The 15,531-nt window shown below is 39.1% G+C and overlaps 1 pseudogene; it reads right to left on the bottom strand.

Annotated features, from left to right (window-relative positions):
• Positions 1–303: 303 nt before the first annotated feature.
• The window catches only part of LOC140011355 (uncharacterized), a 52,983-nt pseudogene continuing 37,755 nt past the window's right edge, over positions 304–15,531 (bottom strand).

Genomic DNA, 15,531 nt, shown 5'->3' on the forward strand with positions numbered 1-15,531 from the left:
GCTTTGGGATGCCGAGAGTTGTAGTGAGTGATAGGAGGCACATTTTTGTAATAAGACCGTTGCTGCCCTGTTCCAAAAATATGACGTACTCCACAAAGTATTCTTTCCATACCATCCACAGAAAATGGTCAAACCGAAGTGTCGAACAGGGAGATCAAGTCAATCTTGGAGAAGATGGTGCGCTCTGATAGAAAGGATTGGAACGTGAAATTGGAAGATACACTATGGGCTTACCATACCGGATATAAAACACCAATTGGGATGTCCCCGAATAGACTAGTTTTTAGTAAAGCTTGCCATCTTTCAGTGGAGTTCGAGCATAGGGCATTTTGGGCAGTGAAACAGTGCAATATGAACCTTGAGGAAGCAGGAGTCCATAGAAAATTGCAACTACAAGAGATGGAAGAGATTAGAAATGAGACATGCGAGAATGCAATGATTTATAAGGAGAAGGCCGAAGTTTTTCACGATCAACAAGTCTCAAGAAAATCATTTGTAATGGGGCAAAAAGTCCTCTTGTATCATTCAAGGTTTAAACTTTTTCTTGATAAGTTGCATTCTTGTTGGATTGGTCCATTTGTCATTTCTAATGTTTTTCATTATGGTGCAGTGGAGATCCAAAATTTAAAAACGGATGTCGTTACCCATTTTTGAAAAATCGGAAAAATAATTGAAAAATAGTTTTTTGAAATCATAATGTGTAGCGTGCATGAAATATGTGAAGTGTGTGAATGTGAGAAATAAAGGGAAAGGCCATGGGACTTTTAAATGTGACGGTTTGGCCAAAATAATAATATAAAAAGGTTTTTAAATAGAAAAGTATGAGTCGTCACTTGGTATCGAGTTGAGGTGTACCAAGTCACCCAAAAGATGTGGGCTTAAAAATGTAAAAAAAACCTTTCTAGATTGACTCCAAAATCTACGATAAATCAGAGAAAATGGGTCGGGGATTGCGGTTGAAGAGAGGGAAGGCAAAGACAATGTCTAAGGCACCCTCTCAACCTAGCCTAAGCTAGTTGCATGATTTAGTCATGATTTTCCTAATTTCTAACCAAAAGATGTATCGCATTTGGATGTAACTAATATGAATGCAATCCTAAACCTAATGAGGAATCGAAAGGGACAAATATCTCTTAGAGGCTCAAACGGACTAAATCACATGAGTTGTGATAACCAAGGATAAGCCCTCCAAGAGGTTACGAGTAATGCTAATGACGAAAAAATGAATGCAATGAATGTATGCAATGTGAAAACGTGAGCTTGTGTGAAGTCAAAAAAAGTAATAATAAAAATAATAGTGTGTAAGTGGGAGTGTGCAAATGGGGGTGTAAGATGAGGTATGTAAAGCGATAGTGTGAAATGCATGTGTGCTCAATGGTGGTATGCAAAGTGCTAGTGGTAGAGTGAGAATGTGTAAGATAAGAATCATGTAAAGTGAACATGTGGAAAAAGTAATAGTATATGAAGTGAGAGTGCAAAGTGATATTGAGTAAATGAAATGCATGAACCCTAGAGGAATGGAAGCAAGACGGGTACAGGGAGACCCTAAATCGTGACTTTTGCTTTTCCTTTAGGCATGCGAGTATGTACTAGCGAGGGACGGCCCTATTGGGTCTAATATTGGACTAGCCCTTTACTAATACTCTCTCACAAGCATTGGACTTGTGAGCGATCGGGAATAAGTAACCATGACTAGCATTGGACTAGCCACGGTTATATCGTACATTTGCATTCACCATATATACACAAGTAAATGGGTATAGTTAAAGCAAGTAGGCATGTGAGCACGTAATTCACATAACACATAAGCATGCATATCTAGATGCTAAATCTGATGCGCGACAGATCTAGACGAACACCAAGTTGAATCGATATGCGGAACTTTGACCCTTCTAGAATCACAAGTCACGAACTAAGGATAATCCTTAACCCAAGACTAGCGAATTTAGTGAACCAAAGGTATAGTTAGAAGAACGCCACAACCAAGGAGACTACTTGATTGATAAGTTCAATGAACAGCTTGAGATTGATTCTCAAGTATTCAAAGGAAATTCTCTTGAGGCAAGAGAGAGTGAAATAACTCACATATATTTTATAAAATCTGAATTGTCCCCTAATGAATGAAAACCTAGGCTATATATAGCCTTACAGGACTCAAACCCTAGAATGTCCAATGGACGACCTTGCCCTTCATTAAGGGTGAAAATATCTAACAACTAATTGACTAAAATTAAGACTCTGAATTCGGCCAAAGTGAAGTGAAAATTGACCGAAATTATTAATGCTAACAAACAACTAATAATGGTAACCAAAACCCTAATTAGCAAGCTAGTGCTCCGTGAACTAGTCTTCACTTGGTTCTTCCATTTGAAGGAAAGTGTATAGAGTAGTTTCTCCATTATGTAATCCTTCAATGGTCCTCAAGTCATCACCAACTCGTTCTTGAATCGTGCAAACAAGAGCTTGAAGTGATTCTTGAATTCTCCTAGCACGCACTCTTGTAATTGGACCACTGTGTATTTGCATGACCTGAGCACTAGAAGTTTGAACAGCCTTGAGCCCCTCCTCATTAGTCCCCTCCTCTTGAAGGCGATTTGTCCCCAAATCAAACTCATCGTCTGCATGAAAAGGACTCAAGTCAGATACATTAAAAGTAGCATGTACCCCATACTCACCTGGAAGTTCAAGTTTGTAGGCATTGTCATTTATACGCTCCAGGACTTGGAATGGACCATCTCCCTGTGGAAGTAGCTTACTACGCCGTTTGACTGGAAACCTCTCTTTGTGCATGTGTATCCATACCCAATCGCCAGGCTCAAAGACCATCTTGCGGCGCCCCTTGTTGGCACTTTGGATGTATTGAAGTGTACGCTTCTCGATGTTGGCTCGCACCTTAGTGTGTAACTCACGTACATATGCAGCCTTAGTCTTACCATCCAAGTTAACTCTCTCATGAACAGGTAAAGGAGTTAAATCCAAAGGTGTGAGAGGGTTAAAATCATACACAATTTCAAACGGCGAATAACGTGTAGCAGAATGGACAGTGCGATTGTATGCAAATTTCACATGTGGTAAGCAATCTTCCCAAGATTTAATGTTCTTTTTAATAACACAGCGCAATAGGGTAGATAAAGTCCTATTAACCACTTCGATTTGACCATCAGTTTGTGGGTGGCTAGAAGTAGAAAATAGCAATTTAGTACCTAGTTTACACCACAAAGTTTTCCAAAAATAGCTAAGGAATTTGGCGTCCCTATCAGAAACAATAGTGCGTGGCATGCCATGTAATCTAACTATCTCACGAAAGCATAAATCTGCAACATGCTTAGCATCATCTGTTTTAAGACAAGGAATAAAATGGGCCATTTTGGAGAAGCGGTCAACTACCACATAGATTGAATCATGTCCTTTTCTAGTTCTAGGTAGTTCAAGCACAAAATCCATTGACAGATCAACCCATGGTTCCTGTGGAATTCGCAAAGGTGTATAGAGACCATAAGGGTGTACCTTTGATTTTGCTTGGTGACAAGTCACGCACCTTTCGATGTGTCGTTCCACGTCACTCCTCATGCGTGGCCAGAAGAAATGTTCTTGGAGAATCATTAAGGTCTTGGCAATGCCGAAGTGTCCCATTAGCCCTCCTCCATGAGATTTTCTTACTAGGAGTGTGCGCATGGAGCTCTTGGGAATGCAAAGCCTGTCCTTGTAGTATAAGAACCCTTGAGAGATGAAATAATGCTCACGAGAGTGTCGTGGCAAGGATGAAAAAATCTCACCAAAATCTGAGTCAGTTGCATAAAGTTCTTTAAGAAATTCAAAACCAAGCAACTTAGCATCTAATGTAGTGATAAGTGTATGCCTTCGTGAGAGTGCATCAGCCACTACATTCGTCTTACCTGTCTTGTATTTGATCACAAAGGTAAAACTATCAATGAAGGTAATCCATCGTGCATGTCGCTTACTTAACTTGTCTTGAGACTTGATATGCTTGAGCGACTCATGATCTGTGTGCAAGACAAACTCACGAGGGCGAAGGTAATGTTGCCATGTTTGTAGAGCTCGCACTAAGGCCATTAGTTCCTTATCATAGGTTGAGTAATTTAGAGCAGCTCCATTCAACTTCTCGCTAAAGTAGGCAACCGGGCGACCCTCTTGGAGTAAAACAGCTCCAATACCTATACCAGAAGCATCACACTCTACTTCAAAAGCTTTGTCAAAATTAGGTAAACTAAGAACAGGTGCATGTGTGAGCTTGTTTTTAAGTAATTGGAAAGACTTAGCTTGTTCCTCTCCCCAATGAAATTGCACATCTTTCTTGACAATCGACGTAAGTGGGGCAGCAATTGTGCTAAAGTCCTTGACAAAACGCCTATAGACTTGCCAAGCCATGGAAACTTCGCACCTCACTTACATTGGTAGGGGTTGGCCATTCACTAATAGCCTTCACCTTTTCTTGATCAACATGAATTCCCTGCTCACTAACAACATATCCTAGGAAAACCAATTGATTTGTGCAAAAGGTACACTTCTTAAGGTTAGCGTAGAGGCTTGCCTTGCGAAGTGCATCGAGGACCATTTGTAAATGCACAACATGCTCATCTAGAGTCTTACTATAGATCAAAATGTCATCAAAGTAAACGACCACAAATTTACCAATGAAAGAGCGTAAAACATGATTCATGAGTCTCATAAAAGTACTTGGTGCATTGGTTAGCCCAAAAGGCATGACCAACCACTCAAAAAGTCCATGTTTTGTCTTAAATGCAGTTTTCCATTCATCTCCTTCTTTCATGCGAATTTGATGGTAACCACTTTTCAAATCAATCTTAGTAAAAATGATAGCACCATATAATTCATCAAGCATGTCATTCAAACGAGGTATGGGATGGCGGTACTTTACCGTGATGGCATTAATTGCCCTACAATCAGTGCACATTCTCCATCCTCCATCTTTCTTTGGAACAAGTAGAACTGGTACAGCACAAGGGCTTAGACTCTCCTGAATCCAACCCTTACTAAGCAACTCCTCCACTTGTCGTTGTTGCTCCTTGGTTTCCTCAGGATTGGTCCTATATGGTGCCTTGTTTGGAAGGGAAGATCCAGGAATGAAATCAATTTGATGTTCAATTCCCCTTAATGGAGGCAAACCAGTAGGTATATCCTCAGGAAAGACGTCTTGATACTCCTGTAAGAGGTTAGTAATAATACCAGGCAAAGAAGCATCAAGAGCATTAGTGAGTAAGGATTCCTTGCCAAATAAAATAAATAAAATCTGATTAGAATGCAAGGCCTGTCTCACATTTTTCACCTTGGCAAGCATGCTGGGTTTTCTCTCCTGTGTGGGCTCTAAGGCCGAATGAAAGTGATCCAACTTGCTTGAAGAAGGGTCGGCCGTCACTAATTTCTTAGCTTTGGCGTTGTCCTTCTTGGTGGTAGTATGCAAGTCATACTCTTTTTGTAGACTAACTTGATCCTCATGCACTTGTTGAGGTGTAAGAGGTGCAAGTGTAATCTTTTTACAATTATGTATGAAAGAGTATTTGTTCAAGAAGCCATCAAAAGTGACTCTTTTGTCAAATTGCCAAGGACGCCTTAAGAGTATATGTGCAGCTTGCATTGGTACTACATCACACATAACATCATCTTCATACCTACCAATGCCAAAAGTAACCAAAACTTGTTTATGAACACGTACCTCTCCACTGTTGTTTAACCACTGAAGCTTGTAGGGACGGGGGTGCTCACTAGTTGGCAAGTTTAGTTTCTCCATCATCAATGCACTAGCAACATTAGTGCAACTTCCGGGTGTAGACACCAAATTTTTAGTGTATTTTTATTTACTATTATTTTTATTTTTCATGTTAGTTTTTATTTACTTTTAGTCTTTTATTTTTGTTTTAAGTCATTTTAGCATAGAATTTTTTTGAAAAAAAAAGAAAGAAAGAAAAGAAGAAAAATTATTAGCATTTTGTTGTTATCTTTTATTCATAGTTTTGTTCATTTTATCTGAATTTATTTTAAATTGTTATTTTTCTTTATTTATTTAGTTCATTGTTTTAAAAAAAAAGGGGGGGGAAGCCCGATAGCGGGTTTTAGGCTGTTTAAGTGGTTGAAAAAAAAGAAAAAAAAAAGAAAAAAAGAGGAAAAAGTTGCGCATGCAGCATTACAGAAGCATGAAGAAATCGGAGGGCTCATGTTTTTGGGTAAAACTAACTTTTCATCCTCACCTTTGAGGTGAGGGTTTAGGGGCTTAGGGATTCCTATAAAAGGAGCAGCCGCAGCTAGACAAGGGAGGAGTAGTGACGGCTGGAAAATCTGAAAAGAGAGGGACTTGTTGGCGGCTGAGGAAAAGAAAGACTGGGGGGTTTGAGAGGATAGAAGGAGCAGAGAATGGCTAGGGTTTATGAAAAAAAAGAAGCAGCTTTGGAGAGGAAAAATGAAAAGCTCACGGGGAAAAATCTGGGCAAAAGGGAGAGAACCGAGAGATGGGCTTTGAGGGAGAAAGTCTGAAAACAAGAATGTGAGCAAGAGGGAGCTTCGTGAAACCAGGTAGGGAAGAAAAGCCAGAAAAACGAGAGACAAGGGGCTGAGGGTGGCTAAGAAGAACCAGAAGGCAAGGCAAAGAGTGGAGGAAGGACTTCGGCTGAGGAAAAGTAGAGAACCGTGAGGCAACGGCGGAGGAAAAAACCAGAAAAGCTGGTTGGCGGCTGAAGGTAGAGTAAAGGCTTCATCTTTTGATCACATCAAGCCTCAGTTAAGAACTAAAGGTAACGGTTTTCCACTTTGGAGTTGCTTATGAGTTGCTGGGCTATGTTAGAGTGCTGAAAATTTTTGCCTTTTACACTTGTTTTCATCTTCCATGCGGGTTTATTTTGCGAATCTGGTTGGAGCGAAAATTCGTAGGTATAGCTGGGTTTAGGAGAAAGAAGAAGGGCTGTAATCCATGGGTATGGGTTAAGCAAGGTCTCTTTTTGTTTGTTTCCTGATTAAGTGTAGTTGATGTTGTTCCAGTTTCATCAGCTTTCCCGTTGTTTTTCTGCTTTTTCGGTTTACGGCTAATGCGTGGGTTTGACTGGGCTTTGGAGGGGCAGGGATTTGCGTTTAGCTGTGGGGGATATTTTGATGAATCCATGAAGCTTTCGTTTGATGTTTATGACTGATCTTTGTGTAGTTGAACAAGCAAAATCCAGAAAAATACCATAAAACTTTTTGGGCAATTCTGATCGATATCTCCTCTTTGCTGTTTATATGTAGTAAGGTTTTATTGCTGATTTCTTGCTGTTTTCCCTTCCATGTTATTCTTAGTATCTTGCTTGTTGTCTCAGTTGGGTTTTAGAATATTTTCTCGGAGTCCTGAGTCAGGGGTAAGTAGGTGTTTATATCATTTTACATCGTTGCCGTATTTCGGTTAGGATTGGTTGAACCCGTTCCATGGCCTTGCCGCATGTCATGTTTAGGAGCTTTGTTGAATCTTCCTCTCCCTTTTGTTTCAAGTGTTTGTGCTGAAATAAGTTAGGACTTGCATTGAGTCCTTTCTAGGTTATTTCCTCGAAGTTTAGAAGAGCCAGGAGTCATCCTCGACCATATTGCAGCTACACGAACAGATTTATTCCTTCTCTTGGGTTGCTGAAGCTTGTTTCTGTTTGTTCAGCTCTTAATATTCGCTACTATTCCTGGGTCGCATTGGTCCTTTTTCTTATTTTGGGTGTAGCATGATGTAATGGGTGCATAATGGACATGATGTCTTTAGCAACAGAAATTTCTCTTCCGCCAGAAACTAGCAAGGAAATTGTGGTTTTGATCTTCCTCATTTTTGTCTTTCATACTCTGTTATGTTCGAACTAGGTAAAACTGCAATGTTTTGATTTGGGTTTTGGATTCATTTACCTATCTCATTGGGATGGCTTGATTGTATATAAGTTGCTTTGCTCATGACAAAAAATGAAAGGAGTCAATTTTGTCACTTGGATAAGAAACCGAAAAGCGGTAGAAGTTCTTATTTTCTTCAAAATTAGCATGCCTTCCAGGTCATTTTATTGCATTTCCTTGAGTTCAAAAGCCTACTAGATCTTCCCCCTACATTTGTTTTAAGTCTTTGCATTTTTGTGTTTGAATGACTGGGGTGTTTGAGTTATGTGCATGGATGTTATTTTTGGTCGAATGAGTAAGAAGTTGCAGAACAGTCTTTCGGTTGCAAAAGCTCCTTCTTGGCATGAAATTTGCGTGAATTTCTTCTAAGATTTGTCTTGATTGAAAGGTGTTTAGACATGTTTAAATTAGAGTTAGTGCAAGTTTGTTTGCTAAAGGTTTTATGGATGAAGCTTTATGGATAGATTACCTTAGCTGCCGAAGTCTTTTGGGTGTTGCAGAAGCTTGTTGTTTCCTTCGTGATTTGCATGGTTTGCATGAAAAAATGTTTCAATAATTGTATTTGCACCCCTTGGTTTTTGGTTTATACTGCTATGGCCCTAGTAATTGAAAAAACCAATCAAATTGACCCCTCATTGAACTTTCTTTTCCTTTCAATGGGATCGTTTGTTTGATGAATATGAATTGTTTAGTTTGTTTGACTACCTTGAGCGATTCAATTTCATGTTATTTTCGTTTCATGTGATTATTTTTCTCAATTAAAGTGGTACCTTGACCTCTTTATTGTTTTGAAGCCATTTTTCTTTCATTTGGACACCATTTCAAGGGAGGTATAACTTCTTTTATCCTTTTGTCTCTCCCCTATGTGATCCAACGTGCTAAGTGAGAATTGCATGACTACTTTGCTTTCCTTGCCTTTCCTTAATTCCCTTAATTTATTTCATTTACTATTGCTTTTATTAAATTATTCTTTTATGGGGTATGTGTACACCTCTTGGCTTGTAATAGATAGGGCTTGGAGAGCATTTTTATTCACTTTTCCCTTTCCCCATTTGTTTTAGTTAGCAAATGTAATAGGTTCATTAGCTTGATTGCTTGCTTTTGTTGTTACGCGTTAATTTGCTTTGTTAGGCTCTTGCATTTAGTCGAGCATGCTAAGTGTTATGTGCTACGTGTTTATAGGTGATTGGCATGTCTACTTGCTTTCTATAGTCATAGATGAATGTGATGGATGAATGCACGTAACCGTGGCTAGTCCAATGCTAGTCATGGTTGTCCCCTTGAGCTCTTACAAGTCCAATGCTTGAGAGAGCGTAGACGTGGGCTAGTCCAACGCTAGACCCAATAGGGCCCCTTCTCGTTAGTACATACTTGCATGTTTCACTACATTTCATACATTTTTCTTAGTTTTCTAGCATTTGGCATGCTCCTCCAATCCTTTCCCCTTCATTTTAGATTTTTGCATCCTCATGCTAGTTATAGGGTACATTTGCTTGAGAATCCCCTTTCGGTAAGGGAAACGAGCGAGTGTGGCTACAAAATAGCCTTAGCACGCTAGTTCTTCCTTCTAATCAAAGGGAAAATTAAAATCATGAAGTTAGAAGTCATTCCCGTACCCGACTTGATGCATTCCTTTAGGTTCATACACTCTCATTTTTTATTATATCACTTCCTCACTTTCTTCATTCACACTCTCTCACTACTTATATTTTTCTCAATCCACATGCCATGTTCGCACATTTTTCTTATTTCCCTATCACTTATTTATTTTCTACCTCACAAATTGCACCCAATTGTACTTAGATGCATTTACTACTATTATACCATATTTTCATCCACTTGCACACAAACACCTTTATTTTCTCAATTGGCACACATGCACTTTTCTTACATTTGCACACATGCACTTTTCTTTCATTTGCACACTTGCACTTACATTTGTATTTTTATGTTATTTTGCATTCCTCTCACATTTTTCACACTTGCACTCATATTTGGGTCTTCATTTGCATTACCCGTGACCTCTATGAGAGTTTTCCTTAGTGGCCATCACAACTCATGTGATTGGGACCAAAAGCCTCATAAGAGACATTTTAGATTTAGGATTGCATTTCTTTTTTCGCATCCATTAGTCATATCCAACATGCAACACACACTTTGGGTAGAAAAATTGAGAAAAGAAGGGCTAAGTCACGCAACTAGCTTTGACTAGGGTAAGGGAGTGCCTTGGGCTTTGCCTTTGCCTTCTCCCTCATCAAATGTGACCCCCGATCCCTTTCTTTGGTTACGTAGATCTAAAAGTTCTTTAAAAAGGGTTTGTTTGCTTTTCTTTCCAAAAATCATTTTTGGTGACTTGGTACACCCTAACTCTATACCAAGTGGTGACTCCATTTTCCATTCAAAAACCCTTTTTGAACTTTGTTTGGCCAAACCGTCGCATTTCACAATCCCACGGCCTTTTATTTTCATTTTCACACACGTTCACATACATATCCCACACACTACTTTCACATCTCAAAAAGTGGGGCGCGACACCTGGGTCAATCACCAAGCTGCATACCTTGTTGGTCACATGGCACCTAGTGTAAAAGATGTTGTCACGTTGAAGCTCATCTTTACTAGCTTGAGTAGCTAGGGCCCTTCTTGCTACCAATCCAACTTTGTCTTGAGTTGGAACTTCCTCTATCTCATCTTCCTCTTCAACCAAGGGAGGCATGTCTTTGTAATCCTCCTCTTCATCATCAGTGACAATGTCTCCATTTGGTAGGACAAGCATGGTCCTTGGGTTTGGACATTGGCTTGCAATATGCCCAACTCCTTGACACCTCCAACATTTGGTGTCACGATTCCTAGGTTTTGGAGTTTCAATTGTTGGTTTGGAAACAACCTTGGAGTCGGTTTTGGTAAAAGGTGGCCGTGAGCTTGACCCGTGATCTTGCTTCGGCTTTGGAGGGTTCCAAGCATTCGGACCTCTCTCATCCCTTTTGGGCTGGAATGGTCGAGTAAATGGTTACGGATTAGGGTTATAATTTCTGGTGGTACCCCTCCGCTTGAGCCTTTGCTTAATCTTGATAGCCTTTTCCACCATATCTTCTATCTCCACATAGTATTGAAGCTCAAGTTGATCGGCTATTTCAACCCTCAGACCACTGAGAAATCTTGCCACTGTAGCCTCTCGATCTTCTTGAATATCAGCTCTCAACATGGAGATTTCCATGTCCTTGTAGTAGTCCTCAACTGAGCGTTGACCTTGTGTCAAGGTTTGAAGTTTTTGGTACAAGTCTCTATGGTAGTGACTTGGTACAAATCGCTTCTTCATCAGTCTCTTGAGCTCAGTCCAAGTGGTTATAGATGGTTCTCCACACCTTCTCCTGCTTGTAGCCACTTATTCCCACCAAACTATGGCATAGTCGGTGAATTCTACTACGGCAAGTCTCAATTTTTGTGCATCGGTGTAGTCATTACAATCGAATACTAGCTCTACTCGGCTCTCCCATTCAAGGTATGTATCCGGATCAGATTTGCCTTGGAAAGGAGGAATCTTCATCTTAATCCCCTTGATTGCATCACCGATTGCTCTTATGTTTCGCTTCGGTCTTCCTTGCTCGTATGCCTCATGTTCCGAATCGGCATTGGAATCACTAGATTCCTCCAGGGTGGATTTTCCCCTAGATTTCCTAGAAGAAACCCTAGATGAACTTAGTTGATCAATCTGCTAATGGATTGTTTCCAGCCTTTGGTCAAATCTCCTCTGCATTTCCTTCCACATATCATCCATTTTACTTGATAACTGAGCAATGGTAAGTTCATTTTCCTGAGACATGGTGAAACCTGTAAAACTTGACAAATTGTTAGTAGAAAATGCCTCACTTGCTCCCTTAAGTGTTTCACTCCTCTCGTGTTTTCACTCAAGTGCTTATATCACTCTAATGCTCTCACCAATTCACTTCTCAAGCCACTTGATTGTTTTCTTTGAAGAAATCAGAAATTTTCTCAAAGAAGTTCAATCGAACCTTAATCAAATAGTATCCAATTGTACCAAAGCAAGAGTAGAAACAGAAAGCTCAAGTAATGAATTCAATAAGGAATGGAACGAGGAAAAATTGATGTAAAAAAATGTCCAAGTACAATGATGGAGTTTCCCAAGTGTTTACTTAATTTCCTAATTGATTTTGGGAACCAAGTTAGGTGTTGGATTTATTTGGAAAATTCCTTAAAGTCGGCTAACCAAATCAGAATTGTTACCAAAAAATTTCCAGATTTCGTACCCTTAACCTTCCTCAAAATCGGCTATACCAAATCAGGGTTATTTCCAAAAATTTTCCAGATTTCCTTCTCCTTATTCCTTTCCTAAAGTCGGCTGGTCAACCAAGTGTAAAACAGATTTTGGTAGCTTCCTATTCTACCCGAAACTATCCTCCGAAAATTCCAGAATTTTGCTGCTAAAACCCCTCCATAAACTCGGCTATACTCCCCTCTCCTTGCTTCCAAATTTCGTCCCTTACTCCCCCCCAAAGACAAGCAATTCGGCCCCTTCCCTTCACACCACACAAGGACAGATTTGACTCTCGGTCCTAAGCAATGGCGTCACAAGATAATGCAAGTGATGTTACACAAGAATTCCCCAAGCGGCTTGCCCAAGAAACCTCCAAGCAATTTTCTCCTAAAACAAGAAAGCCCTGTATGGATGCAAGAGCGTACAAGAAACTTTTTGTACGAAGGGAGGTACAAGTCTTCAAGAATCAAGATGATCAAGAATCTCAAAGGGTGATACAAATAATCAAGAGGCCAAGTGTTGGAGACCTTCAAGAGGAGGTTGGTCAGAATTTTTAAGCCCCTTTTTTTTTATTTTTTCGGATCAATATTCAAGAAACAAAGTGTAGCAAATCAGATCTTGGCAATAAAGAACACGATTTCCTTCTCTTTCTTGTCACCCGCGCACTTCCTCTTTCTTTGTCCTTTTTTTTTTTTGACTCTAAGATCACACAATTACTCGGCTGTTTTTGGGTAAATATTCCAGAATTTAATGTCAATCCAATGTTCTCCTTCAATCCTCCAATAACTATCAAGACATGTATCAAAGTTTCGAGACTTCAAGATTAGTTTCAAGAAACTCAAGAAACCCTAGATTATTGTAGTCCCTCTTCAAGATTCCAACCCCAAACAAGTTTAACCACAAAAATCAGTTTAGGAAATTAATGAAAACAACTTGGTGGAATAAACTAAAGTTTGGACAGATTTGGCAAGAAACTTGCGCCCAAGAAAACCCTAGTTGCAAGTGAAAACCCTAGCCGTCGCGGAATTTTTTTTTTTTTTTTTAATATTCAAACAGAATATGCAAGGCACACAACTCGGTTACACTTGAAGGCAGGCTTCAAGACAGAATCACACAACAAGTAATGCACGAAGTGGACGCGAAGCAAAAGAAACCAAAGAGCGACGCAACAAGAACAAACAAAGGCGGACAGAATATTTTTTTTTTTTTGTAATAATAATCGGACTTGACATAAAGAGAGACACGACCAGTTTTGCAAGATAAAATTTACTAGAAAGCTTACGAACAAACTCAACGGGATATACTTGATGTCGTCGACTAGCTCTGGATACCAACTGATGCGCGACGGATCTAGACGAACACCAAGTTGAATCGATATACGGAACTTTGACCCTTCTAGAATCACAAGTCACGAACTAAGGATAATCCTTAACCCAAGACTAGTGAATTTAGTGAACCAAAGGTATAGTTAGAAGAACGCCACAACCAAGGAGACTACTTGATTGATAAGTTCAATGAACAGCTTGAGATTGATTCTCAAGTATTCAAAGGAAATTCTCTTGAGGCAAGAGAGAGTGAAATAACTCACATATATTTTATAAAATCTGAATTGTCCCCTAATGAATGAAAACCTAGGCTATATATAGCCTTACAGGACTCAAACCCTAGAATGTCCAATGGACGACCTTGCCCTTCATTAAGGGTGAAAATATCTAACAACTAATTGACTAAAATTAAGACTCTGAATTCGGCCAAAGTGAAGTGAAAATTGATCAAAATTATTAATGCTAACAAACAACTAATAATGGTAACCAAAACCCTAATTAGCAAGCTAGTGCTTCGTGAACTAGTCTTCACTTGGTTCTTCCATTTGAAGGAAAGTGTATAGAGTAGTTTCTACATTATGTAATCCTTCAATGGTCCTCAAGTCATCACCAACTCGTTCTTGAATCGCGCAAACAAGAGCTTGAAGTGATTCTTGAATTCTCCTAGCACGCGCTGTTGTAATTGGACCACTGGGTATTTGCATGACCTGAGCACTAGAAGTTTGAGCAGCCTTGAGCCCCTCCTCATTAAAATCCTAGGAAAGCGGTAACACATAGCAAGTAAGCATGCAAATCACGCAAGGCAAATAAAGTAAAGGAAACCCTGTCTATTACATTAGGAAGGCCCTACTACAATCTAAAGGGGGAAAGAATTAAATAAAATGATATAATAACCTAACTATTACAATTGTGGCATTTGATTGCCTTCCCAAATAATTACAAATTAAAATAAATATACACAAATTAAAACAAATAATGCGAATAAACAAATAAATAAAATGAACACATTCAAAAGACATGCAATTAAGCACATAAAGGCACATAAATACACATAGGGTCAAATAAAGTAAAACTAAGGGATAGAGTGTACCTCCCTTGAGTTGGGGCCCTAATGGAGTGAAATTACTTATTTACCCTCCAAAATAAAAGAAAAAGTCAAGGCATCACAAATAGTAAAATATAAGCAAAAAATAAATTAAATCAACAAATCACTGAATCCCTTCCAATTTGCAACTTAAATGTAATCAAATAGTGCATAGTCACAAAGAAGGTAAATTATCAATCAAAAATTCCAAAATAGAAACTACTAAGGGCCCAATAGCAAACATTAACCAATCATTCAAATCCAATTAAAATATTTTGGGAACTTCAAAGGTCATAAGTAATGAAAAGGTCAAGTAATGATTCAAATTGCGATTTGCTCTAGGACCTAATTGCAAGAAATTGGAGCATAATTGGCCTTTGTAGCATTGCTTCAAAATCACAAGGACCAAAGTGTAATTTTTGAAAGCTATTTTGCATGCAAGTTCCATGCAAAGCTTCTGCAACTCTTCGGCTATGTAGTTTCTACAATTTCCTACTCATTCGGCCGAAAATATCATTCATGCAAATGACCCAAACACATCCTCACTCATTCAAACACAAAACGAAAAGACTTGTAAACAAAGGTAGGGGGAAGATCTTGTAGGCTTTCGAACTCAAGAAATACAACAAAATGGTCTGGAAAAAACATGCTAACATTTGAAGAACAAAAGCTGCTGCAACTTTCTCAATTTCTTATTCAAGCAACCAAGATCAGTGCTATTCATTTTATCATGAGCAAGGTGATTTATACACAATCAAATCATTGTAATGAAGTAGATAAATGCATCCAAACCGAAATGCAAGGCTTCAACCCATGCTCGAACACAATTATCTATTTCTATTAAGTTCACTAAAGCAACTTAACTATGAAGAATGCTGCTAAGATGCCAAGGAAGGGACTTGCAATGAACTTGTTCATGGTATACCAATTGAAAGACATACAAAACACAAACCTCTATCAAACCCAAAAATCTGTAA

The sequence above is a fragment of the Coffea arabica genome, chromosome 7e, assembly GCF_036785885.1.
Source record: "Coffea arabica cultivar ET-39 chromosome 7e, Coffea Arabica ET-39 HiFi, whole genome shotgun sequence".
Lineage (NCBI taxonomy): Eukaryota > Viridiplantae > Streptophyta > Magnoliopsida > Gentianales > Rubiaceae > Coffea > Coffea arabica.